Source organism: Panthera onca, chromosome E1 (assembly GCF_046562875.1).
Source record: "Panthera onca isolate mPanOnc1 chromosome E1, mPanOnc1 haplotype 2, whole genome shotgun sequence".
In the NCBI taxonomy this organism is placed as follows: domain Eukaryota; kingdom Metazoa; phylum Chordata; class Mammalia; order Carnivora; family Felidae; genus Panthera; species Panthera onca.
This window is the reverse complement of record NC_138352.1, coordinates 35,064,450-35,091,222: the sequence shown is the minus strand read 5'-3', so window position 1 is coordinate 35,091,222 and position 26,773 is coordinate 35,064,450. Positions and strand designations below refer to the sequence as shown.

Sequence of the window (26,773 nt, the reverse complement as noted above, 5' to 3'; positions counted from 1 at the left end):
ACTCACAACCCTGAGATCAAGAATTACATGTTCTTCCAACTGAGTCAGCCATGCACCCCTATTATACACAGTTTTAAAAACATGAAAGTTGGGGCTCCTGGGTGACTTGGTCAGTTAAGTGTCTAACTCTTGATCTCAGCTCAGGTCTTCACCTCAGGGTCATGAGTTCAAGCCCCTCAACAGGCTCCATGTGGGTGTGGAACCTACTTAAAACAAACAAACATGAAGATAACAGATACAACTGGAGTTAAGACTGCTTACTTAATAGGAGTGTCTGGGTGGTTCAGCAGATTAGGCGTCTGACTTCAACTCAGGCCATGTTCTTGCGGGTTCGTGAGTTGGAGCCCAGCATCAGGCTCTCTGCTGTCAGCACGGAGCCTACTTTGGATCTTCTGTCTCCCTCTCTCTGCCCCTTCCCCACTCATGCTGTCTCTCAAAAATAATCATTAAAAAAAAAAAAAAAAAAAGACTGCTTACATAATAAAAATTCTCATCTGAAATCATGATAAATTATACAGCTCCCTGAAAAGTGTGTCAAGGATAAAAAATAGAGGTTTCCTAAATGTGCTCTGTCTTACACAAATTAAGTTTCCCAGAGTCAGGAAATAGAATTCTCTGACAATTAGCTTTCACTGATGCCTTTGTAAAGAGACATCTTGCTTAGCAAATCATTTCCACACCTAAATAATTCAAGCCTACACAGGAAAGACTAACACTTGAACTCAAAGTCACCATGGAATGGAATGGAAACATTTGTGTGGTGTATTTTTCCCTAATCCTAAAATAACTATTGCATCTTTTGCTATGGTTTGGGATGTCTGGATTGTTTGTGTTGGGGTTGGGGAGTTGGAGACAAGGAACAAGTTGTTAACTTCTCATACTGAGGGTAAATTTCTCATATTCAAAGGGTGGCACATGGTAGAAAAAGTAAAAGCCAGCATCTTGAAAAAGTTTCACACACATACACAAAATGAGGCGGCAAACTTGTGAATCAAGCATGATTTGGCATCTTTAAATGCAGAGCCGATTCTCTTCTAGTGCCAAAGCCAATGGCTTCTCCTGTAGATGAAATGGCACAGTTCCTGAAAAAGCCCTGGACGCTGTTTCCCCACAATCCTATAATCTGTCAGAAGACAGAAAACAAAAAGAAGGCTTTGCCAGCCAGAAAAAGCAAATTATAACCAACACAGAGCCAACACTTTACTTCAGACAGAAGGAGCTTTTCTATGCATCTTTGGAAGGAGAGAGACAAAAGAAGCTTACTATTGCTCAAATAACCAAGGCAAACATTTTAACCAAATACCATCTTGGATAAGCATTTGATGCAATAGTCTGCTTTCTCACTTCTTAGTCATAGCCTTAAAGAATAATTTCCAACATTTATGGAAAAGAGTTGATGGCCACAAAATACAAAGAATTTTTACAATTCAATATGAAAAAGACAACCAAAGGGGAAATTTTCTTTTCTTTTTCTTTCTTCTTTTTTCCCAAAGGGTACATTTTCAAAGGGCATGAACTGGTAGTCACAGAAGAAATATGTAAGGTCAAATATTATATATAATTCTATATTGTTAAAAACCAGTAGAGGGGCACCTGGGTGGCTCAGTTCATTAAGCGTCTAACTCTTGGTCTCGGCTCAGGTCACAATCTCATGATTCAGAAGTTTGAGCCCCACATTGGGTTCTGTGCTGGCAGCGTGGAGCCTGATCAGGATTCTCTCTCTCTCTCTCTCTCTCTCTCTCTCTCTCTCTCTCCCTCTCTCCCTCTCTCCCTCTCTCCCTCTCCCTCTCCCTCTCTCCCTTCTCTGCTTGTGCTCGCTCTCTCTCAAAATAAATAAATAAACATTAAAAAAAAAAAAAAAAAAGGCAATAGAAAGTGACTTTTCCATACAGGCAGCTCTTTTTGCCCCTGGGTCCCATACGGGCGATTTAATAAAACCACCTTTTTTCACCAAAGAAAGAAAAAGAAAAGAAAGTGCTTCTCCATACAATCCTAAGGGTATTTTGGCTTGATAGTACTGCCAACTGCAAGCCTCAGAGAAAACCTTGGCTACTCAGAATGAAAAAAAAAAAAAAAAAAACAAAAGATAATGATATTTAAAATCACACTGTACAGGGGCTCAGTCAGTTAAGTGTGTAACTCTTGATTTCAGCTCAGGTTTGGGAAATCAAGCCCCACACTGGGCTCTGTGCTGACGGTGTGAAGCCTGCTTGAGATTCTCTGTCTCTCTGTCTCTCTCTCCCTCTCTCTGCCCCTCCCCGGCTCATGCCTGCTCTCTCTCTCTCTCTCTCAAAACGTTAAAAATTTTTTTTTTCTAAATCACACTGTACACTTTAAATGTCTTACAATTTTATTTGTCAATTATAGCCCAAATAAGCTGGGGGAGTTGGGGAGATAAGGGTGCCTAGCTAAGTAATACATACCTAAAAATATTTAGAATAGAAGCTTTGTGAAACATCTACTCTGGGAAGGAAACTATTAAAAAAATGGATACAGGTAAACTGCGAACTAAAGGAACTAAAATAAGAATGAAAGATGAACCTTTACCTGTGAACATAAAACAGCTGAAGCCAATCCCCAAGCCTACAATGAACAAGGGAGATCATAGAAGTAAATAAAAGAAAGTCTAAATATAACCACAGAGGTAAAGCATCTCTAACAAAGTAAGCTTACTCAACTGCCTTGCTGTAGAAGCAGGCCATTCTGGGACCCCCTTTCCAGTCACCAAATGCGAAAGAAAAGCAAATAATGCCTGGATGGGACAAAAGTCTTCCCATCAAAGAGGAAAAGAAAGCTAAGCCTTTTGCTTGTCCTTGATACAAAGAGGGAAAGAACTGTGGGAGAACTCAAATTCCAGAAAAAAAGGATTCAATTCCAACCTATGTAAAGCTAAGAACTTCATGTCGCTTTGTTCTAAAATAAGCAATACACAGGTCCCTACTGAAAAAACAATACACAAGATCCCAACTGAGCTGTCAGCAGGGTAAAGTTCTAAGCACGTCAGCACGTTATTGCTTAACCATTTCAGTTTTCCCTTATCGGTTTCAGACATAAAAGACCCACATCCCAAGTTTCTTCTATTGTTAATGCCAGTTTAGAGGCTGAGAAAAATTTAGTTCATCCGATTCAAATTTCAAGCATTTTCTAAGTGCATTATAGGTAATGATGCCACAGATTCTATATTTAACCTCAGGTGTGGAACAAGGAGTGCTAGCTTTGGCTGAAATGGCACCATGTCCCTCCTCCAAGCCTAACTGCAACCATCACCTAAGCTTTCATCAAAGTGGCTATATGGTGTCATCTAAAATAAATTAAAGTGCATTTTCAGTGCTTTTTTGTGAGTGGTTCTACTAATTGGCTATGATGCTTTAAATACAGATAATAAATCACCCCTACTGGTCCTTTAAATATTCAGCATTATAACTGCCATAGGCTAGGGGCACCTGGGTGGCTGGGTCGATTGAGGGTCCAACCTCAGCTCAGGTCATGATCTCGCAGTTCGTGGGTTCGAGCTCCGCATTGGCCTCTGTGCTGACAGCTCAGAACCTGGAGCCTGCTTCAGATTCTGTGTCTCCTTCTCCCTTTGCCCCTCCCCCACCTCTCAAAAATAAATAAACATTAAAAAAACTTTTTTTTTAAATAATCCCATAGGCTGGCAGTCATACCCTCATTTGAACCACAAAGCCAAGAATGGTAAAAAAAATCTTGTGATACAAATCCTCTGAAGTGATATAATAAATTTTTTGGAAATATTCTCTAACTAAAATTTGTTTCATTATGGTTCCATAATTGTTACACTCCAGAATTAGGGTAGCAGTATCTTTTCCCAAATCTGGAACTATTTTTTCTTCAAATAGTATTTATAAAAATATATCACCTTTCTCAAAAGGAACTTATGGCCTCTAACAGACAGCATGTTGCTAATTTTCACAACATCCCAATAAAGAACTATTATTTAGCATCTATATCACACTTTAACTTGCAGAAGTGTTTTACAATATTTTCATTAGTAGTCATGCCTCACAACCACCCGTGAGCTAAACTGGTCCTGTTATCCTCATTTGAGAGCTGAAAAAACTGATGTATTATAAGGCCAAGGTCAAGCCAGTCTGCTTTTCCAAAACCAGGAAGCTAATTCTTAAAAACAGTATCATTCACTCAACCAGTGTATCTGTATTGCTCATAGTCCTAGTTTTAGTAGGTTCTTAGAACACAGAAACCCACCTAAAATGAGGGTACAAAAACATTAAATTATTGTTATAACACTTCACCAAAAATACACAACCACATTTGAATATAAATAAGTAAGGATTTAATAACAATGACACAAGGAGTTTCCAGAAATTGGTTCCCAAAACCTCTATGTCATCATACGAAAACAAAAAAAGGATCAAATCCTTCTTCATCTTATTTTTCTTCTTAATCCACTACAATCAGACTTCTATCTCCATCACTCCAATGAGTGGTTCTAGTCAAGGTCACCAATAACCACTAGGTTGCCAAACCCCACGCGTACTTCTCTGTTCTTTTCTGAGACAATAATCAATACAGTGGTCCACTCCATCCTTGAAACATATTTTTTACTTGGCTTCCATAGCATCACTGGTTTTCCTCCTACCTCACTGGCTGCTCCTTCTCCTTCATACCTCTTTTCTAGCCACAATCCATTCCTAGGTGACCTCCTGATTGAATTTCATGACTTCAAACTCTACCTACATGTTGATTTCAAGTCTTCAATGCCAGCCCAGATTTCTCCCAGGAATTCCAGGCTTTTTTATCTTATAGCTCCAGTTGGCTATCTAACAAGCACCTCAAACTTGATATGACCAAAGCAAAATCCTTCCACCAGAATCTTACCCATGTCAATAAATATTATCACCTACCTAGTTTCCACAGCCAATAATGCATAAGTTAGGCATGATTCCTCTTTGCCTCACTCCCCCTGGCTGCCGCCAATCCCTGAGCAAGTCCCGATGACTTCATTTCCAAAAGAAATTCCAAATCTACTTCTCTACAGCTCTTCTACCATCACTCCAATCCAAGTCACCACCAATTCTCATCTAAATTAGTGCAAGCCTTGTTACTAGTCTCCTTGCCTCTACTCACGATCTCCCTACAATGAATCCATTTCCACACAGAAAGCAGAACATTCTAATTACAAATCAATTCACATCATATGCCCGCTTAAAAACCTCTGAAGGAAACACATTACCCTAGCTTTCAAACCTCAGTGTCATCTGGTCTCTGCCTTCTTCTGGCACCACTCTCCCTCTCACCACATTCAAGTCACATTAGCCTTATTTCTGTTCTTCCAAGATATGAAGTTCATTCCTCTTTAGTTCTACACTGGAATGTTTGATCTGGTAATCTCTGAATTCTCCTAGATCTTAACTGCCATACTCTGAAAGGTATTCCCTATTCTAACCTAAAGTAGCTGCCCATTCACTCTCTAACACATCAGTCTATTTTAATTCTCTGCATCGTATTTATCATAACTGGGTTTTAAAAAGTTGTCTGTTGTCTGTTTACCCTCCCTAGAATACAAGCTCCATAAGAGGACAGACTGTCCATCTTGATTAGCAGTGTATTACTAGTGCTCTACACATACTAGAAACTCAAAAAATTTGGCAGGCTTAGTTACCCTTACCCACAAAGAGCTCACAATCCAGTTGAAGAAACAAAACAACACTTAAATAATAAATGTAATGCTAGCAGGATAATAAAATGTTACAGTAGCCCAGCAGCAGGAGTGGTTAATTCTGCCTCGAGAACTAGGAAGACCTCACAGAAGAAATGAGCTATGAGCTAAATCCTAAAGATTAATTAGGAGATTCACCACATTATTGGTTATGTTTGCTTGTTTTGGAAGAAACGTCCATGGAAGAAAAGAAAATAGCTTGAGCAAAAATGTAATGAGGAAAGGAGGAAGGAAGATGGAACCAATCATCTATGTGTTAAGTGTGCTGTGAATGATAAAGAATCCTAAAGGGAAAGAGCATAAGTAGTCTTCCAATTTAGGAAGATTGCTCTTGTACCAATGTGGTGGATCAACCGAAGGGGTAGTAAGACTTGAGGCATGAAGACCAGTTAGGAGGTTATTGCAACTGACCAAGTAAGAAATAAAAATGGTCAGGGCACCTGGGTGTCTCAGTCGGTTGAGCTTCCAACTCTTGGTTTCATCTCAGGCCATGATCTCACAGTTTCATGAGTCGGAGTCCCACATTGGGCTCTGCTCTGAAAGTGCGGAGCCTACTTGGGATTCTCTGTCTCCCTCTCTCTGCCCCTCCCCTGCTCCCGCTCTGTCTGTCTCTCGCTCTCTCAAAAATAAATAAAACATCAACAAAATTAAAAAAAGAGAGAGAGAAATAAAAATGGTCTAATCTATGACTTTGGCAATATGGTTGGAAAGAAAGAGGCAGATTTAGGAGATCTTCAACGCTAAAATCAAATCTAGGGATCAGGCAGATATGAGTGGTAAGGGAGAAGAAAGGAGCAAGGTCAAATCCAATATTTTTGATTTAGCAACTGTATGGCTATTAATAGCATTCAACCTGTCAGGGAATCTAGAAGGTTTAGATTTTGTGGCAAAAATAATGAATTCCAAGATGCCCATAAGATGTCCAGGTGGATTCTGGAAATATAGGTCTGGATCCCAGGAGACAGAGATTTCAGTTAAATATAGAGATATGAATTACATTACCTGTGAAAAATAAAACAAGAAGAGGGTGGCTAAGAACAGAATTGTCAGCAACATTAACACTTAAGGACTGGATAGAAGAAAGGGAGACTAAAAAGAAATAGAAAAGAAAAACCAAGCATGGACAGTTTAAAGAAGCAGAGAAGCAAAAACTGAAAAATTAGGGGTGCCTGGGTGGCACCCAAGCGGTTAAGCATCCGACTCTTGATTTTGGCTCAGGTCATGATCTCACAGTTTGTGGGTTCGAGCCCCACACTGGGCTCTATGCTGACAGCTCAGAGCCTGGGGCCTGCTTCAGATTCTTGTCTCCCTCTCTCTCTGCCCCTCCCTCAGTCATTCTCTCTCTCCCTCTCCTTCAAAAATAAATAAACATTTAAAAATTTTTAATTAAAAAATTAAAAATTAAAAAAAAATTAATAAAAGCAGAAGGCAAAATAAATCAAGGACTGAAAAGCATCATCTGGGTTTCACAATTAGGTCACTGAGCAATTTCAGTGGAGTGTTGGGGACAAAATCAAATTACATGCTTGAGGAATAAATAGGCTATGAGAAAGTAAAGAGAGCAGGAGAAAGACTACTTTTAGGAATAGTAGAGAAACTGAGCAGTAACTGGGGGTAGGGTGGGGACAAAGAATTGGGGAAAAGAAATAAATACGAACATAAAAACAGTGATATAACAAGGTCGCAGAGGGATTAACAATATGGAGAAGAAAGGAAAGGCCAACAGATGAATACAGTAAAGTCTGCAGGTGTGGAAAAAAATGAAGATAACTTCCACTTGATAGCCTTTGAGAGAAAGGTGGGGGAGAGAATAACATTGAAGGACTAGAGATCAGCTGGGTTAACAATTTACAAAGAGCAGGCAAATAAATATTCCAGTGAGACACGGGAGCCTAACCAGTCACCCACACAACCCCCTACTAAGAAGAATGATCTTACTTTATCTAAAAACATTTTTTTAAGTTTATTTATTTTTGAGAGAGACAGAGTACGAATGGGTTAGGGGTAGAAAGAGAGGGAGACACAGAATCTGAAGCAGGCTCCAGGCTCTGAGCTGTCAGCAGAGCCCAACACAGGGCTCAAACTCACGAACCATGAATGAGATCATGACCTGAGCTGACGCTTAACTGACTGAGCCACCCAGGCGCCCCTGATCTTACTTTATCTAAATAAAAGTTCTTACTTGGAAATTTGAGATCTGATGGAAAATCAGAGTAGTTGTGGAAAGAAAGAGCAGAGACGATCCAGAAACACTAGCAAATAGTTCAAATTGCCTCTCACAAGAAAGCAATAGCAGAGGGAAGAGGAAGGATGCAAGCAGAGGAGGAACGCTGTTAATCAATATTGGACCTGGTCCAGCTGACCAAAAATCACAGCCAAGTTTTTCTGTGTCTTACAAAATCTAAAAATCCACACTAACCTGGAAGTTGTAATACTTCTAAGAATTTGAAGGGTGTGTCCTGCCACAATATTCCGAGTGTCCAAGCTTCATTCAGTTCATTAAGTAATCCCTGGGAGAATAGCTTGGCTAGACTTTGGATAATATTCATATATACCCCCATTAACTTCATAAATCTCTCCCTATACTTTTTCATGCACTGAAGTGGAAAACATACTGATAACACAGCAGTGTCCTAGGATAGAAAGAGAGTAGGGAAGGAAAGCTAGTAGCATTATGCTTGAGAATAAGCAAACTTAAAGTAGAAAATAAACAGCAAAATATTCTTGAAGTCTTAAGAATTAGAGTACACATTGCAACAATGTGGATGGAACTAGAGGGTATTATGCTAAGCGAAGTCAGTCAGTCAGAGAAAGACAAACAGGGGCACGCCTGGGTGGCTCAGTCGGTTAAGCGTCCGACTTTGGCTCAGGTCATGATCTCATGGTCTGTGAGTTCGAGCCCCACATCAGGCTCTGTGCTGACAGCTCAGAGCCTGCAGCTCTGCAGCCTGTTTCAGATTCTGTCTCCCTCTCTCTCTGACCCTTCCCTGTTCATGCTCTATCTCTCTCTGTCTCAAAAATAAATAAACATTAAAAAAAAAAAAAAAAGACAAATATATGACTTCAGTCATATGAGGAATTTAAGATACAAAACAGATGACCATATGGGAAGGAAAGCAAAAAGAATATAAAAACAGGGAGGGGGACAAAACATAAGAGACAAAACAGATGACCATATGGGAAGGAAAGCAAAAAGAATATAAAAACAGGGACGGGGACAAAACATAAGAGACTCTTAAATACAGAGAACAAACTGAGGGTTGCTGGAGGGGGTGTGGGGATGGACTAAATGGATAAGGGGCATTAAGGAAGATACTTGTTGGGATGAGCACTGGGTATTATACGTAGGGGATGAATCACTGGAATCTACTCAAAACATTTTTGTGTACTGTATACTAACCAACTTGGATGTAAATTAAAATTAAACAAATTAAAAAAAAGAATTAGAGGGGCGCCTGGGTGGCTCAGTCAGTTGAGCGGCCGACTTCAGCTCAGGTCATGATCTCGCAGTCCGTGAGTTCGAGCCCCGCGTCGGGCTCTGGGCTGATGGCTCAGAGCCTGGAGCCTGTTTCAGATTCTGTGTCTCCCTCTCTCTGACCCTCCCCCGTTCATGCTCTGTCTCTCTCTGTCTCAAAAATAAATAAAAAACGTTAAAAAAAAAATTAAAAAAAAAAAAAAGAATTAGAGTACACAACTGCATTACAAATTAAAATAAATTCTAAAGGATCTTAAATTGTCACTCAGACACTTTTCACCATGTATCTTTTTTTTTTTTTTTTTTTTTAAAGTAAACTCTACACCCAACAACCCCAAAAGTCCCATGCACTACTGACTGAGCCGGCCAGACATTCCCATACTGTGTACCTTTTATGTTACTTAAAATATATTCAAAAAAGAAAGAAAATTAAGTTAAAATTCAAATATATTTAGGAAATTACATTTTTGGAATTCTTCTTTAAAGTCTCCCTCTTCCACCCCCAGACTTTTTTTTTTTTTTTTAAGGTAGGCTTCACACCAAGCATGGAGTCCAATGCGGGGCTTGAACTGAGATCAAGAGTCAGACCCTCAACCCACTAAGCCACCCAGGGGCCCTCAGACTGTTCTTTTATTTTTACACAGTAAAATTTATTTTTTAGTGCTCAGTTCTAAAAGTCCTCATAAACATACAGACGTGTAACCACAATCAAGGTACAGAATAAATAGTTCCATTACCCTCCAGAAATTTCCTCATTCTACTGCTTTGTAGTAAAACATTCCCCTACCCCTAGAGCAAGACAATCATCAATCTGCTCTCCACTGTCCCTATAGTTTTAAGTTTTCTAGACTATCATATAAATTCAATCAAATAGTGAGTAGCCTTTTCAGTTTAGCTTCTTTCACTTACCATAATGCATATGAGATTCAGTTATGTTATTACATATATAAATAGTTCCTTTCTATTGCTGAGTAGTATTCCACTATATGAATATATTACAGTTGGTTAATCCATACCAAAGATGAAGGACATTCAGGTTGTTTCTAGTTTTCAGTTGAGTACAAATAAAAAGCTGCTATAAATATGGGAGCACCTGGGAGGTTCAGTGGGTTGAGCATCCGACTTCGGCTCGGGTCATGATCTCCACAGTTCATGGGTTCGAGCCCCATAACAGGATCTATGCTGACAGCTCCAAGCCTGGAACCTGCTTCAGATTCTGTCTCTCTCTCCCCCCTCTCAAAAATAAATATTTTTTAAAAGATACATTTATAGGGCCACCTGGGTGGCTCAGTCAGTTAAGCAGCTGAGTTTGGCTCAGGTCATGATCTCGCGGTCCGTGAGTTCGAGCCCCGCGTCGGGCTCTGTGCTGATAGCTCAGAGCCTGGAGCCTATTTCGGATTCTGTGTCTCCCTCTCTCTGACCCTGCCCTGTTCATGCTCTGTCTCTCCCTGTCTCAAAAATAAATAAAAATGTTAAAAAAAATTAAAAAAATAAAATAAAATACGCATATTTAAAAAAAGATACATTTACAAATAAATAAATAAATAAATAAATAAATAAATAAATAAATAAATCTGCTATAAATATTCACATACAGGTTTTTATGTCCTAGGTTGTCACTCCACTGGGTAAATACTTGGGTCACATGTTAAATGTTTGTTTTACTTAGTAAGAAACTACCACAGTGTTTCCTTAAGTTCTAGTTGTTCCACGTCCCTGCCAGCCCATAATCTAATCAGTTTTCTTTTGTTGTTTTTTTAGCCATTCTAATGGCATATCTCATTATTTTTAATTTGCATTTCTCTAATGACTGAGATGTTGAGATTTTCACACACTTACTTGCCATCAATCTATCTGCTCCAGTGAAGTCACTCAAATCTTTCACTCATTTTTTTGTGGTGCTGTTTGCTTCTTGATGAGTTCTGAACTCTTTATACATTCTAGATACAGGTTTATGTATGTCTGATATACAATTTGCAAATATTTTCTCCCACTCTGTGTCTTGTCTTTTTTAAGTTGACTCCATGCCCAACATGGGGCTCAAACTCACAACCCTGGGATCAAGAGTCACATCTCTACCAACTGAGCCAGGTGCCCCGTCTGTGTCTTCTCTTCATTCACTTAAGTATCTTTTGCAGAGTAAAAGTTTTCAATTTTGATGAAGCCCAATTCATCAAGAAAAATTTTTTTGGATCTTGTTTTTGGTGTTGTATCTAAAAACTCTTTACCTAATTCAAGGTAACAAAGATTTTCTCCTGTATAAAATATTCCAAGTATTTTATAGTTTTCCATTTTATATTTAGGTCTATGATCGATTTTGAGTTAATTTTTACAAATGGTATGAAGTATAGTTTGAGGCACATTTTTTCTTTCTTTTACTTTAGATATCCAGTTGTTTCAACAACTCGTTGAGAAGACTATCTTTTCTCCTTTGACTTGCCTTTGTACCTCTATCAAAAATCAAATGGCTTTATTTAATACTGTGGGTCTATTTCTGGACTTTCTATTCTGTTCATTGATCTGTCAAACTATCCTTTCGCCAATACCACACTGTCTTGATTACCATAGCTCTTCAGTAAGTCTTGAAATCAGGTAGTGGGAGTCTTCCAACTTTGTTGTCCTTTTTCAAAATAATTTTGGTTATGTTGGTCCCTTTGCTTTTCTTTCTTTTTCTTTCTTGTTTTTTTTAACATTTATTTACTTCTGAGAGACAAAGCATGAGTGGGGGAGGGGCAGACAGAGAGGGAGACACAGAATCCAAAGCAGGGTTCAGGCTCTGAGCTGTCAGTACAGAACCAGATGCAGGGCTTGAACCCACAAACTATGAATGAGATCACAACTTGAGCCAAAGTTGGACGCTCAACCAATTGAGCCACCAAGGCACCCCCACCTTTTTTTTCAATGTTTTGTTTTTTTTCAATGTATTTTTGAGAGAGAGACAGACACTGTGAGCAGGAGAGGGGTAAAGAGAGAGGGAGACACAGAATCTGAAGAAGGCTCCAGGCTCTGAGATGTCAGCACAAAGGGGGCTTGAATCCAGGAGCCATGAGATCATGACCTGAGCCGAAGTCAGATGCCCAACCAACTGAGATACCCAGGTACCCCTAAAATCTTTAAAATCTTTAGCCCCATCCAAATAAATATATATATAACTAAAAATTTTTTTCAAGAAATGCTTGTTAATTTTGTGGGATTTTTCTTTTAGTTATCTTTTAGAGATATATATGGAAATATTTATTAACTTATGAATCTGAGATTTCTTTAAAAATACCTTAGGTGGGTTAGTAGATGGGGAAACATAACACAAGATTGGCACAAGTTCAAAATTACTGTAGCGGAGTGATAGGGGTTCATTATACTGATGTCTACTCTCGCATATATTTGAAATTTTCATAATAAAAAAGTAAAAAGAAAGCCTATCTACAGAATTAATCTTCTCTTTAACATAAAATCCCTAAGGTAAGGGAGAAAATGAGAAGTATGGGGAGTTAAGCCTTGAATCAAGGTGAGACCCTAGGGATGTCTGTGATTCTCAGTATTTGATTTTCTTGTCAAAGCCAGACATCCTGTTTAATGTCAATATTAAAAATGTTTAGCTAAAGTCAACCAACAACTACAGATACTCTGCATATTCCTTCCTTTCATAAAACATGTCTCTGCTTTTATTTCAAAATCATGAACTATAAAAAAAGCACCTAAATCATACCAAACTGTCCTTCCAGAAAACAACAGCATGTGTATTTTTCACTTACCATCAGGTATATTTATTTCATTGTTTTCAGTTCTTATATAACTGGTGAAAAAGCTACGGAGTAGCAGAAAACTAGACAGTTAGCTTGAATTCCTAATCCCAACTATGAACTAACCAGGTACTGGTTCAAAATTGTCCTGTGGTCCTCAAAACAAATCTGCTGAGGTTCTAATTCATAATAACCATTCAGGCTTCAATCAGAGGCATTCAGTGGAAATAGATTCTTTTTTCCTCCATCTTTATAATAGAACTGATGTTAGACAAGGCAGTTGCAGGGTTCTTGGCTGGCTCAGTCAGTAGAGCATGCAACTCTCGGTCTCAGGGTCAAGAGGTCAAGCTCCATGTTCAGCATAGAGACTATTTAAAAAAAAGAAAACAACTAAAAAAATAATTTAAAAAATTTAAAAAGGCAGATTTCCTAAGTCTGGTAAACCATTGAGAATAGGGGAAAACAAAGATGTACAGCTAATATGCACACAATTCATTTTTTTCAAAAAATGTTTGTAATGGGGCACCTGGGTGGCTCAATTGGTTAAATGCCCGGCTTCAGCTCAGGTCATGATCTCGCGCGGTCCATGGGTTCGAGCCCCGCATCAGGTTCTGTGCTGACAGCTCAGAGCCTGGAGCTTGCATCAGATTCTGTGTCTCCATCTGTCTCTCTGCCCCTCCCCTGCTCATGCTCTGTCTCTCTCCATCTTTCAAAAATGAATAAATGTTTTAAAAAAATGTTTACTTATTTTGAAAGAGAGTGCACATGCACACAAGCAGGACAGGGGCAGAAGGAGAGGGAGAGAATTTCGAGCACACTCCACACTTAGCACAGAGCCCGACATGGGGCTCAAACCCATGACCTCACGTTCATGACTTGAGCGGAAATCAAGAGTCGATGCTTAACAGACTGAGCCACCCAGGCACCCCTGCACACTGATTCTTTATTGAAAATTTCACTGGGAAGCTTGGCAGGCTCAGTCAGTAGAACATGCAATTCTTGATCTCGTCGTGGTCATGAGCTCGAGCCTTGTGTTGGTCAAAGAGATTACTTAAATAAAAACTTTTTTAAAAAATGGAAAAATAGGGCACCCTGGTGGCTCAGTCGATTAAGTATCCAATTTCAGCTCAGGTCATGATCTCATGGTTCCTGAGTTTGAGCCCCACATCGGGCTCTCTGCTGTCAGCACAGAGCCTGCTTCCGATCCTCTGTCCCCCTCCCTCTCTGCCCCTCCCCTGCTGGTTCACTCTCTTTCAAAATAAATAAATAACCTTAAAGTTTTTTTTCAATAAATAAATAAATAATGGGAAATAAGGAAAAGATTTAGCACTGCATGAACTACTATCGAGAAGGTACTTGGTGCCACATTATTATAAAACCAATCCCTCCAGATGATGTGAATAAACAACAAATAAAGCAACTAGAACTGACTCACAGAGTAATTATGCTGACTTTAACTATCACTTATACCCTAATGATTTCTAGATCTGCATCTCCATTCTAAACTTTTCTACTAAACTCAAGACCCAAATACCCAGAAGCTTATTGGACATTTGCTCCTAGATTTTCCTGACACCTCAAATCTAATATACCAAAATCATTGTCCCTCAAATGTAACACCCTCTCACCCCTGTACTCCCTACCTTGGTTAATAATATCACCATCCACTTGCCCAAGCAAGCAATTTCAAATCCATCTTTGACAACTCCTTCCCCCTTACCCACTCCTCAACATAAAGTCAATAAGACCCTCCTGGTGATTCTCCTAAAAAGCTCGTTAACCTGTCTACAATTCCACCATTACCACTGTAATTGAGATCTTCAATCTCTCTCAAATGATCATCACACAAATGTCTCATAACCAACTAGTCCCCCCCCCAACCCCCCGCCGTAGCCAATTTCACACTTTAAAATCTAACTTCCATACTGCCAACAGTGTTACTTTTCTTAAACAGTGATCTGAACTTGTTCCTTACCTGACTCAAAACTCTCCCATGACTTAAACAAACAAACAAACAAAACTCTCCCATGACTCCCTGGCATTTTATCTTACAAAGTAAAATTCAGACCCCTCACCAAGGCCATCAACAACTGGGCTCCAACTCATCTTTCACCTCACTTCCTTCCATTTCTTCCTCATGCCCCATGATCTAGCCACATTAAACCACTGGCCCACAGGTCCATACTCATATACTCTCTACCCTTGTGCAAGCTGTTCTCTGTATTTGAAACACTACCCTCTCCAATCTTTTTTTGTTGAGATAGCCAAATTATATTCATCCTTTAAAACCCAACTGACTCTTTCCCTAGGAAGCTTTGTCCAACCTTCCCCTCACCCCACCACACAGAACCTGTGCTCCCATAGCACTTAGTACAGATCTCTATGATTGCACTTACTGTACTAATTCATAATTATTTGTGTTAGTCTCCAATTAAAATGTTCATTCTTGGGGTGCCTGGATAGCTCAGTCGGTTAAGCACCCACTTCGGCTCATGTCATCATCTTGCTGTTCAGGGTTCGAGGCCGTCGGGCTCTGTGCTGACGGCTCAGAGTCTGGACCCTGTGTTGGATTCTATGTCTCCTTCTCTCTCTGTCCCTCCCCCATGTGCACACACGTGTACGCATGCTCTCCCTCTCTCTCTCTCAAAAATAATATTAAAAAAACAAAATGTGTACTCTTGGGGCACCTGGATGGTTTAGTTGGTAAAGCATGCAACTCTTGATCTCAGGGTTGTGAGTTTGAGCCCCAGGTTGGGTATAGAGATTACTAAAAAAATAAACTTTAAATAAATACATAAACAAATTAAATGAAATCTTTTTTTTAAATGTGCATTCTTTAGGGGTGCCTGTCTCGCATGCAACTCGATCTTGGCATCATGAGTTCAAACCCCATGATGAGTGATGAGCATAGAGGCTACTTAAAAAAATAAATAAAAATAAAAGAAAATAAAAGAAGGCACCTGGGTGGCTCAGTCAGTTAAGCATCTGACTCGGTTTCAGCTCAGGTCATGATCTCACGGTTAGTAAGTTCAAGCCCTGCATCTGGCTCTGTGCTGACAGCCTGGAGCCTGCTTGGGATTCTCTCCCTCCCTCTCTCTCTCAAAATACATAAATAAACTTTAAAAAAAAAAAAAAGTTCAGGGGCACATGGGTGGCTCAGTCAGTTGAGCGTCCAACTCTTGATTCTGGCTCAGGTCATGATCCCAGGATCATGGGATCCAGCCCTGCATCCAGCTCCGCACTAAGCATGCAGCCTGCTTAAGATTCTCTCTTTCCTGGGGCACCTGGGTGGCCCAGTCAGTTAAGCTGTCTGACTCTTGACCTCGGCTGAGGTCATGATCTCATGGTTCCTGAGTCTGAGCCCCACATCGGGCTCCATACCTCCCTCCTCCCTCCCTCCCTCTCTCTCTGCCCCTCCCCCGATCTTTCACTCTTTCAAAATAAACTTAAAAATTCTTAACAAAAAAAAAAATTCTCTCAGCCCCTCCCCCTCTCCCCAACTTGCATGGAAACACACTATCTCTAAATTAAAAAAGCTAAAAAAATAAAAGTGCACTCCTTACAAAGATTATGTCATTCATATTTTAATTTCAGTGCCTAGCACAATTCCTAACACACAATAGGCACTTAAATGTCTGCTGACTGATTGCTGAAAGGACCAACTCATTTTCTAATGAGACCAGAGACCAAAAAGCTTAAGAGATTCAAACCTAGCTTTGGTTTACTGATGAAAAGAAAAAACACTAGACAAATTTGTGCTTATGCTATTTCTAGTTTTTCATACTTTCTCCCACTAGCTTCAGGGCTGGTTGCCAGAAAATTAGTAACTGAGTCTTGGGGCACCTGGGTGGCTCAGCTGGTTAAGTGTCTGACTTCGGCTCAGGTCATGATCTCACAGATCGTGGATTCAAGTCCTATGTCGGGTTCTGTGCTGACAGCTTGGACCCTGAAGCTTGCTTCAGATTCTGTGTCTCCCTCTCTCTCTGCCCCAACCCCGCTCACGCTGTGTCTCTCAAAAATAAATAAATGCTAAAAAAATAATAATAAACTTAAAAAATTTAAAAAAAAAGAAAATTAGTAACTGAGTCTTTTAAATCCCTCCTTAAATGACCTATATTTTCCCATGAAACAGTACAATCCAGTGCTATAATACTAAGCCATTATTTGATAACTGAACCTTAATTCTGGTAATTTATTATCCTCCTTGTAGTAAATGGATTTTTTAGGGGTACCTGGCTGACTCAGTTGGAAGAGCATGAGACTCTTGACCTCGGGGTCATGAGCTCAAGCTCCATGTTGGGAGCAGAGATTAAATAAATGATACTTAAAAATAAATAAATAATAGGGGCGCCTGGGTGGCTCAGTCAGTTGAGCGTCCGACTTCGGCTCAGGTCATGATCTCATAGTTTGTGAGTTCGAGCCCCACATTAGGTTCCGTGCTGACAGCTCAGAGCCTGGAGCCTGCTTTGGATTCTGTGTCTCCCTCTCTCTCTGCCCCTCCCCCACTCAAGCTCGGTCTCTCTCTCTCTCTCTCTGTCAAAAATAAATAAACATTAAAAAAAATTAATAAATAAATAATAAAATAAAAATAAATGCATTTTTCATAAAGAAAATTGAGCATTTTTCCACTTGAGTTGTACTTCCTTTCACTCTAAGTTACAAAGCTCTAATAGGGACATAACCAAGACCTTGATAGGCAGTGAAAAGACAGAAATAGATACTAAACACTTCTCTGCTGAGAAAGCATTCACCTCTCACCATGAGCACAGTGACTTCACACTTATCCCCACTCTGGTCAGCTGTGAAGCTTCAACCCTTCCCCTGGCCACTTTGCTTCTCACACTACTCTCACTTTCCACTTTATTATATTAGTATCATCTTTTTGGAGTTGCTATTACATTTTAGGAGTTGAAATTCAAGAATGAGGCTCATGTCTTTTCTGAAAATGTTCCAAGCTTCCTGTCCTGCTCTGCTGCATTATACAATGTTACTCTGCCAAATACTTAGCTCATTTCCTTCTCCTCCTTGTCCTGATATGGTGGTACACATCAATAATGCCCTCCCCTTCACATTTTCAGACTTTACTGTCTGCTTGTAATGCCCTATCTTCCTCGTCCATCTATGAGGGTGTATCATGCATGTTATGCAAAGGGTCTTTACTGAGAATACCTGTACCCAGCCATCCATCAACTCTCACAAGTTGTACCTCCCTCTAGTAGAGCGCTTAATGTATTTCATCAATTGTAAGACATACTTTCCCCTCCACATTTCTCTGAAAATAGGATATATCTTACAACTGATAGCATGCCAGTCTTTCTTAACATTTCTTCTTTCTTCCTTGCATGTAAAGTAATTGTGAGCCTTACAATCATTAGCACCACAGAACTGATGAAATAAAGTATTACATTCTATAATAATTACTTTGTATACATCTGTTTCCTAGGCCAAACTGTGAACTGAGAGGGTCGGGGCTATATGACAAACATCTTTGACCAGCATAGATTTGAGCACAAAAAGAGGGTGCATCCAACAAACACTAGTTGGATAGTTATTTATTTAGCATTTGCTAAGTATTAAGTAGTAGTGTAAACATTTTACATGTATTAAGCACATTTAACCCTCACAACAACCTGTGCAGGAAGTACAGTTATTATAGATGAAGAAACTGAGCTAAAGAAACATAGGGAAGCTCATTCAAAGGTACACAAAGTTCCAGAAGATCTGAACTCATCTCTGCTGATTATGTTTTATATTGTTTGTTATCATTTTTCCATTCAGCAAATATTTAACAAGCAATTACTCCAGGCCAACTATGTACTGTGCTAAACACGGGTAAGCAAAACCTGGCCTCTGGAGGCTACTCTGAATCATATATCCATTCTTGAATCCTTTACCCTCCAAACATCAGAACAACCTACAAACTCACTAAGTTAAATCTGCTCTTCTCTTTTACTTTTCAACATCTTCCCATATAGCCCTTTTTTAAAGTTTTTAGCGCTCTATCAAGAACCAAAGGACAAAAACCAAAAACATAAACAACAAAAACCTTTGTACTCAATTATTAGCAGCTGTGAAAAGATCACAAAAGACTTCAGTTAAGGAATGGGTGGCAAGATCCAAAGGGCTCTAAAGGAACAAAGGTTCTGTTCATAAGCAAATATTCAAAGAAAAAAAGGTAAAAACACATAATTTTGTTTTATTTTTTATTATTTTTTTAACACCATAATGTTGTCTTTAAATAGACTGTTTTAAAATGTTTTCCCTGAGGGCACCTGGGTGGCTCAGTCGGTTGGGCGTCTGACTCCTGATTTTGGCTCAGGTCATGATCTCAGGTTCGTGGGTTCAAGTCCTGCATCTGGTTCTGTGCTGCCTGCTTGGGACTCCCTCTCCCCACCACCACCACCACCCCCCGCCACCCCCCCCCCACACACACACACACAAATAAATAAACTTAAAAAAAAAAAAAAAAGTTTTCCTCTGAGGCAGAAGATACTTTTTAAAAAATTATTCATTTTATCATAATAAAAATGAGCTAGTAACCTTCAATTCCTTTTTTTTTTCTTAGCCCTTGCTGTGTCAGAGATTCATGAGTAGTCCTTACATCCCCACTTTAGATAGACTGCTCCCACAACAGGTAATCAAGGCACTGACCATGCCGTCTCTCCCAAGGGAAGACTCTCCATTTGGTAAGTCATCTACCACATAAAAATAACCACAAATAGGAAAAAGAATAGAGAGGACAGGAAATTCTCATCACAACTGAACAAGCCTCTATCATTTTAACATGACATGAATGGCATTAGGGACTCATTTGAACCAATGGAAATTTTCAGTAGAGGGAAAAACACATTACAAAATTAAAAATAAATGTCCAATTATTAAAATAAAATAGGACAACTAAGCCAGCTCTACTTTTATACCTCTACTTCAGGTTCCATCTGGTGACCAAAGACAAAATAAATTTGTATTCTGTAAATGCCCTATGACAACAGTAACAAGCGCTTTCTTTCAAAACTATCCTCTAAAAAAGAACAATCGTTGGAGGCACCTGGGTGGCTCAGTGAGTTAAGTGTCCAACTTTGGCTCAGGTTATGATCTCACAGTCCGTGGATTCGAGCCCCATATAGGGCTCCGTACCGACAGCTCGGAGCCTGGAGCCTGCTTCAGATTTTGTGTCTCCTTCTCTCTCTGCCCCCTCGCCCACTTGTGCTCTGTCTCTCTATGTCTCTCAAAAATGCATAAATGTAATAAAAAAATAAACATTAAAAAATTAAAAAAAAAAAGAACAATTGGGGTTATGGGCAGTTATTGGGAGAGCCAAGGAACTAGAGCAAAAAATTAAAAATGATATATCACTGTATATTTCCAAGAAAAAGAGGTAAAACACGTTTTACCAGATGGAGAAGTTAAAGACAACTAGGGTTCATTTCCCCCATTCCTATAAAATAATTCACTGTTCTTATCTGTGAATCTTCAAGGACCTAGTACAGCCACTCCCTACCTTTGCTCAGATGAAAGACAAACCACTCACTAATTTCCAAAAGGCCTCGCTATTTCAAGCTCTTCATCTTTAGGGCCAGCAAAGCTGAAGCATCCACCTCATTCTGTCCTTTTGAAAGAAGTTTCACCTCTTTCAAAAGCTGTGGCTAGAAAGCCATTTTCTCTCTCTAGAAGCACACAGTTTAACTCTGTCCTCTGCTTTGTCTACCCTAAATAACAACAAGAACAACAACAAAGCCTCAGGAGTGCTCCTTCAGCCTCTCAGAAAAGAACCAGCCACCTCTTGGACAGCTGCTTCTGTCTTTCTCTCAGAGACACTCCACCCTGGAGGTTCCACGGGCAGCGTAACAAAAAGTGGAGCTCCAAAGCTGCTATACGCTTATCTGACCTCCAAAACGGAGACACGGCCCTTGGGGCAACCAGAGGCTCCCTAGCAAGAGAAAACTTTTATACAATTTAAAAATAGCAAAGTGTATTTGCACGCCCCTCTTTGTGCAGCCCTCCCAGCTTGTCTCCAACTAGTTTTCTCGACTCATAATAAAGCACATTAGTACCAACTGTGTTACAAGACAAGGAACCTGAGTGAGCTATGTTCACGAAGCATTTAACAGATTGGCCCTCCATTCTCTTATTTCTTCCTTTTGAGTAAGGAGCTACATACCATTTGTAAAAATGCCCAAGAGTATGGTATTTTTCCTACACAAGTCTGATGGCTAATTAGTCACATCACAAACTGGTATTTTTGCACATGATCTACTGTGCCTACGTAAAACGCACATATGTGCCTATTGAGGTTTTACAAACAATATGCTTCGCCTTGACAAAGAAATCAATCACTCTACTAATAACGGTAAGGTCTAAAATCCAGTAATATTGTTGGTGACAATAGTACCAACCAATGAAATTTACAATTTTCATACACAATTTCAATCACGTACATTGATGCTTGCAATAGCCCACCGAAGCACTACATCTTTCAGAGGTTCAGAAAGGTTAAGTAGGACCTGCCCAAGGTTATCTATCAGCTTTATCAATGGTGGACGTGGTTTCGAACCTGTCAGACTCTAAGCCCCTAGCTTTCTTCCCTAGACCCCTCCCAGCTTTAAACAGAGGGCTCCTGACTCCCATCCTCCGCCCAGAAAAGCCCATGACTCTAGGCGACCGGCCTTCCCTGCCTGGATCAGAGTTAGCTTCTTCAGCTCCAGCAAGGCTTTCATCCTCCACCACCCTCCCCCCGCGACCATTCTCTGAAAGAAGCGGAAAGGGAGAGGCGACCGAAAGCTCCTGGGGGAAGGGACGATGACAAACGGGGAAGCGCGGGACACTGCCCCTGCCGTGGGCTCCTTCACTCTGCCGCACTCACCTCCTTCCCTCCGCCAAGCGGTCCAGCCCTGGCGCCGGCGATCCGGCCACCTATGCCCCAAATTCTCCCATCATCACCTCAAACTGTCCCTCCCCCACGCCCCTTCGCCTCCGACAGGCAGAGCCCCCCCCCCCCCCCCACCAAGTCGAGGTATCCCTCCACCAAGCCACCCTTCTTCTCTCCGGCCGCCCACCCCTCTTCCACCATCACTCACTGTCGGTGACTGGGCCCGGCCCTCATGGCTGCTCCGTTGCTGCCCGCCGCCGCCACCGCTACTCCACGCCCCGGCCCCTCAGTAGCCGCCGCCGCCGTCGGGACTAGCCGGGAGCCGCTCTTGCGCATGCGCAGCCTGGATTGCCGGGGCCCTCTATGGACGCCCGCGCATGCGTAGCCGGAGCCGAGGCGTCTTCTTCAGTGCCTGATGCTCTGCACCCCTGAGTCTCAGGTGGACATGGCCGCTGGCCTCGAGGACTGATTAGGCTTTCAGGCTTCGATGGCCGCCCTTAGGTCCAAGGCCTCTGGGTTACCTTGCCTAGGGTTACTAAACGCTTGGACCTCGATCATAGACTTAATGACACTTCCAGGATTCTGGATCCTACCTGCACTTAAAGGCCCGAATGCAGGTGCTCTGAGGTGACTGGTAATGAACTTGGATCTCTTTCAAAAAGACGATCACATCTAGAATACATTGGAGGTAATTGTGTAAGAGGTAATTTTGACATCCCAGAATACACTACTGGCCAGGAGGTGCTCAGAAGCCCCTGGGGATCTTGTCAAGGCGGCACTTAAACTTCTTTGGGACACTGCAAAGTTCAGTCTGTTTATCAAGGACATACTGTTTATTGGACAGAAATGTTCTGGGCATCTCATATGTGCCATCGAGGAACTTGCAGGCCTATAGTTTCTTACTTTACAGCTCTCACTACAGAGCCTGGCCCTTTTGCAAACTGGTAAAAAAAACTAGACCTTTAGCCCATGGAGACCCAACCATCAGCCCCTAGACCACTGTGCTGCCTTGGCATAGTGGAACAAGAAACTAGGCTAGGGGCGCCTGGGTGGCTCAGTCCTTAAGCGTTGGACTCTTGATCTCAGCTCTGGTCATGCTCTCACTATTCGTGAGTTTGAGCCCAGCGCGGGCTCCTTGCTGACAGCTTGCTTGGGATTCTCTCTCTGGCCCTCTGCTGCTCTCGCTCTCTCTCTCTCTCAAAATAAATAAGCAAACCTAAAAAGAAAAAAAATATACTAGGCTCAGTTGAGTCTTGGAAATTCAGCAATACAGATTTGACAGCTGAGGGCAATGCACTGCAGTAGAAGGGAAGAGGAGATACAGAACTAAACTCTCTCCTTATCACCATGACCCTCATCCCACCTCTAGCCCAGTCTTACCTCTATAGCCCAGAGTTTGCAGAGATAGGGACCAAGATATAATGTCAGGAAAAAAAAAAAAAAAAAAAAAATTCGAGGAAGAGAAGGGGGGAGGAGGAGGAAAGCAGTTCCATTCTTTCTGTGAAAGGTGTTAAATTCTCTGTACTTCTGGAGAAAGAAAAGCTACTCCTGATCCCAGGATCTGATATGAATATTTAAAGTCCTAATCTAAGACTAAGGAAATTTTTTCCTTCTTTGGAAAGAAGCAAGAATAGGCCCTAGAGTAAAGTTTGAGGATGCTGAAACTGGAGTGTCACTAATATTTCTAATTACAGATTACTAATTTAAAATGCATATAATGGAATGCTCAAGTCACTAAGAAATGAGGTTACTCGCTCTAGCACCTAGGAGTTTGAGGATTTTTTTCTCATCAGATGCATGTAACTTTTACGTACATACCTATATGTTGCTGTGGGAAAAGTATATAGATTAGCATAATCCGTCCCTAGAAAAGCAGATCTACACAAAAGTGCATGCCTCGTGTATGAACTGCCTCCCATCTCTCGACATACATACAGTAAAATGTAACTGGTGACAAGAGTAGGGTGGTGGGGCCCAGGACTAATTCCAGAGGCTAGCTCCTAACTTAGAATAGTTGTCATTACTTGCAAAAATATTACCCTTTGGAATGAGCACATTTGGCACCATGGGGGAATTGCAGAGCCAGAAAAGAGGAAGAATTGATATTGACACTATGTTCTGATGAATGGAATACTAAAAAGAAGGCCAAAGCTGACCCTGAATCTTCTGGGAACTGGACTTTCCTAACTCTATCACCACAGTCAGTGTCCTGCTGGAATCTTTGTCCTCCTAGAGCTTAGAGTCTAGTAGGGGACATATAATAAAAACATCAAATACTTGAATAACATTTACTATGTGCCAAGCACTGTTCCAAGTCCTTTATACATGTGAATTCTTTCAATCATCACAACAACCCTATGAGGGTACTATGATTATCCCCATTTTATAGATGAGGAAACTGAAGAAGAGAGAAGTTACCTGCCCTGGGGCATTGCCCTGAGGCACACAGTAAATAATGGACCTGAGAATCAAACCCAGAAATACAATCTTTGTGCTCAATCACTCTATTATAAACTGCCTTATCACAGGAGGGGAAAAAAGGGTCCTAAGAATTTAACCAGTCATGGAAGGAACAGCCTCTGGGGAGACCTGGAAGTGAGAAAGACTACCAGGCAATTGGGGGACTGGAAATTTTTCAGTTGAGCTGAAAAAGAGGAACAACAAGAGACGAGACTAGTGGAGGCGCTTGGCTGGCTCAGTTGGAAGAGTGTGTGGCTCTTGCTCTAAGGGTTGTGAGTTCAAGCTCCACGATGGGTGTAGGGATTACTAAAAAAAAAAAAACAAAAAACTTTAAAAGAGAGAAAGTGAGAGATGAGATCAGCAAAGTCAGTTACAGCCAAGTTAGTTTGTACTTTATTCTGAGGGCAGTGAAGCAAAGGAGTGACTTGTTCAGATTGGGGCCATGAGAGGTTGGTGAGACTGTGAAGACTCTTAATGAGGCTCATAGAGCATTTCAGGCTTTGAAATAGGATCGTTGCAGGTAGTGATAAATACTATGAGGAGGTGACATTTAAGTTGAGACCTCAATAGGGGGCAGAAGCCAAATCTAGAAGAACAGAGAAGGCAGGAGTAGCAGATATAAAGGCCCTGAGGCAGAAATGAGCTTGGTATATTCAAAAGATGGAAAGAAAGCTAATGTGCTGGCAGCCTTGAGAGTAGAAGCAGGGCTCAATGTATGCAAGGACATTGGATGAATCTAGTTGTAATAGGAAGCCATTGAGGGGTTTTAGTCACATCCTTCAATTGCTATCTCCTTAAATCTCTAAAATCCATCTGTGTCTTTCCACCATCTTCACTGTATTATCTTAGTGAGAAACATACAATGACACCTAGTTAGAAAAGGACTTTCAGATCAGGGGAGTTTGGGGTTTTTGCTTTTCAAATGGAAGAGATTAGGCATTTTTAAATGTTTATTTGCTTTTGAGAGAGAAAAAGAGTGCGAGCAGGGGAGGGGCAGAGAGAGAGAGAGAGAGAAAGGGAGAGAGAGAGAGAGAGAGAGAGAGAGAGAGAGAATATTCCGAGAGAGAGAGAGAGAGAGAGAGAGAGAGAGAATATTCCAAGCAGGCTCCCGCTGTCATCAGTGCAGAGACTGATGCAGGGCTCAAACTCATGAACCATGAGATCATGACCTGAGCCAAAGTCAGATGCTCAACTAACTGAGCCATTCAGGCACCTGAGATTAAGCATTTTATTTTTACTTATTTATTTTGAGACTAAGCATTTTAATATTTATTTTTTTAATTTTTTTTTAACGTTTATTTATTTTTGAGACAGAGAGAGACACAGCATGAACCGGGGAGGGGCAGAGAGAGAAGGAGACACAGAATCGGAAGCAGGCTCCAGGCTCTGAGCCATCAGCCTAGAGCCCGACGCAGGGCTCGAACTCGCGGACCGCGAGATCGTGACCTGAGCTGAAGTCGGACGCTTAACCGACTGAGCCACCCAGGCGCCCCGAGATTAAGCATTTTAAAAATAAATGCTGATGAGAGGAGTGGTGCCTGGGTGGCTCAGTCGGTTGAGCGTCTGACTTTGTTTGGCTCAAGTCATGATGTTGCAGTTGATAAGTTCAAGCCCCGCGTCTGGCTCTCTGCTGACAGCTCAGAGCCTGGAGCCTGCTTCAGATTCTGTGTCTCTCTTTCTCTCTGCCCCTTCCCTGCTCATGCTCTGTCTCTCTCTGTCTCTCTCTGTCTCAAAAATAAAAATAAACATTAAAAAAATTTTAAATGCTGATGAGAGGAATATAGTACAGAGAGGAACTGTCTATATAGAAAAGAGAATAATTCATGTAACAAGGTGCCAGAAGGGGTAAAACAATTAGCCTTAAGATAAGGACATTTATTGAGAGCCTACACTTTTCTAAATCCTACATTGTTCCAAATCCTAGACTCAAATGAACACATGATATTAGGAAGATGTGTTTGTTATTATTTTCTTCATTGTACAGATGATGAAACTGATGCTTGGAGAGTTGAAATAACTTGTCCAAATTCATACAGCTGATAAGTGGCAAGCTGACATATGAACCTAGGCAGTCTGTTTCATCTGATTAACCTCTCTCCTAATCTCACAAAATACAAAATTCCCCCGCAATATCCTTTGAGGGAAAATCTCCGGGAAAGAAGAGAATTAATGAGGCACTTTGACTGACATATTTCCTCTATGTTTTCATGATAGCCCAGGGATTCTTTCAAGGTGTTATCTGTTGCCAGTGCTGTAGTACTTAGTATGTGTTCTTTGGGTGATTTTGCATTTATTTAATTAAACTCTTCAACCACTGCTTAACCTGAAGTTGCCCTTCACCCTAATTACAGTTGAAATTGCAGTTGAATTTCACCTTATTGTTGATGAAAGAATATTCATATTTTTCTGATTGCCAGCTGTCCTATATTTAGTGATATTTTGTTCTTTGGGCATATGGGTGCCCAAAGAACATCCAGAATATCGTGTTCCAGAAAGGTTATTTCTTCCACTAACAGAGCAGGCAGCCTGAA

The 26,773-nt window shown here is 40.8% G+C and overlaps 1 protein-coding gene across 1 annotated transcript in view; it reads right to left on the bottom strand.

Moving 5' to 3' along the window:
- FAM222B (family with sequence similarity 222 member B) overlaps positions 1 to 22,493 on the bottom strand; it is a 76,620-nt gene extending 54,127 nt beyond the window's left edge. Inside the window, exon 1 of the mRNA XM_060646798.3 lies at positions 21,991 to 22,493. The gene's annotated coding sequence lies outside the window, so the exon portion shown is untranslated. The remainder of the gene's footprint in view (positions 1 to 21,990) is intronic.
- Positions 22,494 to 26,773: the final 4,280 nt, after the last annotated feature.